Here is a 5232-nt window from a genome sequence, read left to right as displayed (position 1 = left end):
TCCCTACATTTGTTATTATTACTTACATTACTTTCCCAAGAACAAAACTCGCCGTGCAAAGGAGTGGGAAGGAGCTGGGTTATCACACACCCAGAAGCAACACCATCTACTGCCTCTTCTACACACAACTTTCCATTGAAAAGTAAATTAAAACGTAAAAGCACCTTTACTAAATGCAGTAATGTAATTAATGAATGTCAATTCAATTTAATATGAATGCCATTTCTGCAAGTAACATGGTGGATTGGAATTTAAGGGGTCTTCATTTTCCAGGACTAGATATGGAAATGTACATTTGCCACCAAGCTCGGGCTCCTATTGTTTCTTTCTGGGAGGTATAACCCATATAACCCCACACAGACTATTTATCCTGTCAAATCCTACAAAGCCAGAATGTTTACTAACAAACTGAAATTTTAGAAAGTTTAGGACACGCATATTTTTATTCATGTTGGTAAAGCAATCTGAAATCAAGCTTAGACAGATAAGAGTATACAAAGACTCAGGGTCTGTCTTCTTGTGTGTGCTTTTATACAATCCCTAGTTCTACAGGGTCGTGATCTTTCTCTGGGCCTTCCAGAGATTACCAGAACAAAAGTAAATGAAACAATTAATTTATTTGTACTGAAGTTGGCATAACCCATGATCAGTGACTCAGTAATACCACACAGCACCTTGTTGTGGTTTTAGAAGTTCAGGGATTAGTCTGCTCGCAATACAATTGTCCCTTCAAAAGGAAATGCATTTAAGCTACAATGGTATTAACCAACCACAATGTAAACTTCTCAAAAGGCTTTAAACCAACATTCTTCACATCTCCAAGCTACCCCAAGAGGTTCACCAAAATTCAAATCTAACATTATACCAGTTTCTCTGACTCCTCGAGCAATTCATACACAGGAAGGTGAGCTGAAATTAAGCCAGAGCTAAACACTGGAGACAGCTTCTACCAGAAATCAAAAGAAAAATTACAAGAGCACAATTATTTTCCTGCTTTGGGATCTTGGCGCCTCACCTATCCCTCCTGCTACAGAGGAGTCAAAGGCAGACTGAAAATTTGTCCTTGGTTTCTGCAGAATTTAATCAATCTCAGATGATGTTTAAGTGACCTATAAACAAAATCTTCCAATTTTGTACAAATTGATCACCGAAACCCACAAACAAGAATGCACAACAAATAATACAATTTTAATATAATGTACTTTCCTAGAGGAATCTTATAATCTGGAAATAGGTATTCTAGATAACGTGATGAGATTGCACAAGATAGCTACACATTCGAACTTCTGGTCAGCTGAGATCCTTAGCTTCACAAAACATCAAAGCAGAGCTGCATAACACAGCCATAGCCTGCATATTTGTATTAAGTCAAATCCTTCACAAAACACCAGAGCTCCTACTCAAGAGACACCAGGCATGTGACACAGTAGGCCCATCACTTCTCCAAAACACTGCCTTTCCTGCCCAGACTGCTCCCACGGGCAGCAAGGGAGCCTGCAGCAGCCTAAGCCCCAGGCGACACCTCCTGCTCTGGTGCAAATTGATGAACTGAGATCCCAAAGCAGCCTGGCTGGCATCACCACCACTCTAAGGAGCCAGTGGTACTGATGGCAGACTTTCCAAAATAGGGATGAAGCTGCACCTCACCTCCCGCACCCAACCCAGCAACCACTGCTTCTTTCCAACAGTACAAAATGTAACTGTGCTTCATTATTAAGTTTACTACTGGAAAATCCACTTTGGCTGTGCCATCAGAGGAGGCCAGGAGGGCCTGCTGCGAGATTCCCGAAGCGTTAGGGAGGAGAAGGAGCCCGAGACCGAAAGAGCCACACGGCTGTGTGTGCGCGGGCGGGTCTGGGGTGATGGAGGGGTGTCCATTTCTGTGTGTGGGGTGGTGTGTTTGTGTGCATGTGTGGGCTGTCTACGTGCGGGGATGTGTGTATGCGTGTGGGGTGTGTATGGGCGTCTTGGGGGTGTATGTGAGACAGGTACGGGGCTGTGGAGGAAGGGGATGGGACTGGGGATGTGTAGAGGCGCTGTGGGTGTGTAGGGGAGATGTCAGGGAGCCGCCCCGGGGCGGGGCTGTGGGGCCGCCGCCGGCCATGTTGTGTGCGGGGTGGGCCGTGGAGCGCGGCGAGGCCGGGGCCGGCCCTCCCCCGAGGGACGGGAACGTGCTGCAGTCCCCAACGGGGAATCCCCGAACCCCGCCCAGCCACCTCAGGGCTGTCCCTGCTGTCTGGGGCTGTTTTGGTCTAAGCGTGTGCGACTTGGGCCTGCCCCATCCTCAGGAAACAAGTCCCTAACAAACATCAGTCCATGAGTAAATGAGGGTTTGTTAAAGTCCCTAACAAACATCAGTCCATGGGTAAATGGGGGTTTGTTAAAGGTCATCGCGCGACAAAACCTTCTCGGATGTTATGAGAATATAAAACCCCCAGGGACAGTCTGATGCCAAAGCTCAGGTCGGCGTTTGAGCCTGTCAGGTGCTAAAATGTTCCTCACCGTGCAGCTGCAGGAATAGCTGCTTTTGTAGGGATACTGTTCAGAGGAAGCGGGCAAATTTTCACCCAAAAATTTCATCACAGAACCCCAGACTGGTTTGGGGTGGAGGGATCTTAAAGCCCATCCCACTCTACCTTCTGCCATGGGCAGGGACACCTTCCAGGTTGCTCAGAGCAACCTGGCCTTGGACACTGCCAGGGATGGGGCAGCCACAGCTGCTCTGGGCAACCTGTGCCGATGAAAACGAGAAAACAACAATGTGGTCAACAGCTCTAATTCACTCAGTGAGAGCTGAGTGAGGAAAACAGTGCCTAAAAAGTTACGGTTTTAGTTCCTGTGCAGAGAAGCCTGATCTACGCATACAAAAATCCTTCCAAAAAGAGATTATTAAGACACCTGCCATATATGAAGGTTACCAACATTCTGTGATGGGCTTGATACAAAACAATAAGATACTACAGAGTGAGCTCCAGAGATCTGAAAAGTCTTTGAGGGAGACTCTGTAAGACAAATTACATTTAATACGTATTTTGTCTCTGTAAGACAAAATTACTCATTAAAAAATAGATACATTAAGACAGTAGCTGACATAAACAGTTTGCAGTGTGTTGGAGTACAGCAAATTCATAAGAGCCTTAATTCCCCAAATAATCCAAGTAGAATAAATATACATTATGATTTCCTGGGTGATGCTACAGTAATAGGCTGTTTCAAGGATGCAACTACAAGCAAAGAGTTAATTTAATAATTCATATAACCAGAGCTATCAAATATTCCCTAGTTTAGCTGTGAAAGCAGCTGCAAAATGCAGGGTCACGTGCATGGCCACGTGCAGTGGAAATTTCCTAGCACAACAATACCTCTGGCAGCAGAAGAAAGCAGCCTTCACAGCCTTCTTTCTATCGAGAAGGTATGTCTGCTGTGGCAGCTGACAGCCAGAAAAGTGAGCCTGAATCTTCATGCTGGTTAATCCTTTTTGTTCCTGCACCCATCATACTTCAGAGGAACGCTGAAAGGAAGTTCACTTTTTAAATGTATTATATATTTCATTAAGGACAGAAACAGTTGTTGTGTTGATGGTGGTTTGGGTTTTTTTTCGTGTTTTGTTTGTTTGTTTGGATTTTTTAATTATAAGAGTTTTTTAGCTTAATTCAGCAATTTTAATTGATGTTACAGTTCCATAGTATTAGATGCTGTTTTGCTGTCACTCTGACATTTACACTGACACTATTACATCACAGCTAATAATAGATGCTGTGGTTTTCAATATTAAGGCATCTCCACTTTTTAACATTATTGTTAAAAAAAGGGAAGTGGGGTTTAATTTGAGAGCAGCTCAGTGGTGCTTACTATTATTATATCAGGAAATGCAGTGGCAGCCCTGGTGTGCTATCTTTGTGATGGAAATGACTCCTATGATGACATCTGGGTATTTTATTTTAAGCTTGAGGCAACTCACAAGGTTACCTGTATGTGCAAAATTCACAATTGCCAAGAGAGGAACTATTATTGATTTGAAGTGGTAAATACCAGAATGGAAATATCAGAACTGGTGAACAGAAGAAAGCTGTGGTAAGCAGTGACAGTGCAAAGGTTAATTTACCTTTTATTATATTGTACCTTCGAGGCAATTTTCTTCCAGCATGTGCGAATGTAAACACAGCACAGTCCTTGGCATGAGTTGGAAGATAAGCTTTGTCATGTTCATTTTACAGATGAGTAAACCTCTTGTACGGCGCTTGAAGGGGGGAGACAAGGGGGGTTCTACTGCACAGTGCTGAAAGAAGTGGTTTGCATAAGACACATGCACACAACACAGGCAAACACTTTTATACATTTAAAAACTTAGCCAGGAAAGTCTTAAGGGCATCCCAGCTCCAGGTGGAGTGATGTATCTATGCTGCTGTTCTGCTTCTCCTGGTGTTTACCTTCACTCAGAGAGATGAAATCATACTATAAATAGAGGGCAAAGTCCGCTCTCAAACATTACCTGGTGTAGTCTGCTGTTTGACATGACAATAAAGTGTGGAGCAATACTGGGGCTGGCTCTTTAGAGCTCTTTTGCAGTACACTGCTCTCTAGTGATGGGTGATACTGACTGAATCACAACACTGCTATCACCAGCACAAAAGAAAAACACCGAAAGTCCCATGACCTCACTAAACCTTTTGGGCAAGGTGTCAGTAGCGTTTCAGCAGATCTCTCTCTTTAACCTTTCAGTAACTCTGCATTGGCTGTGCTGCCAGGGCTTCTGTTCTCTGCTCCACGCCCTTTTCCTCAGGTGCCCTCGAGACAGTGGGGGATGCAAGTGTATTTTTGTTGCTAAGCTGAACTAAGAGGAAAGCCTGCTCCTCCCCGTTTAAAGGTGAACACCACCACATTCCCAAACCAAAGCCCTGCGCGGGTTCCAGCACGCTCAGCGTGCTGGAAAAAATCCAGATGGGCCCACTGAGAGACAAGAGCAGCCATTTGGAACAGGGCTCCTTCTGCAAAAGGTGTCCGCAGGGCCTGCTCACGCCACTTGGCATCTCCATCGGTGCGGCAAGGCTCACGCACGCCGTGGCGGCCAGGGGCCCGTGGTGACCAAGTGCCGTGGCGGCCACGCAGGGGTCCATCCCACCACGGCCGCTGTCGCACCGCGGGGCGGTCCTCGCCCGGGGCCATCCCGCTCCACCGGCTCCCCCCGGGGCGCAGGGCGCAGTCAGCCCCGCTGCCCTCGCGGCGCTTCCC

The sequence above is a fragment of the Geospiza fortis genome, unplaced genomic scaffold (assembly GCF_000277835.1).
Source record: "Geospiza fortis unplaced genomic scaffold, GeoFor_1.0 scaffold164, whole genome shotgun sequence".
In the NCBI taxonomy this organism is placed as follows: Eukaryota; Metazoa; Chordata; class Aves; order Passeriformes; family Thraupidae; genus Geospiza; species Geospiza fortis.
This window is presented reverse-complemented; position numbering follows the sequence as displayed.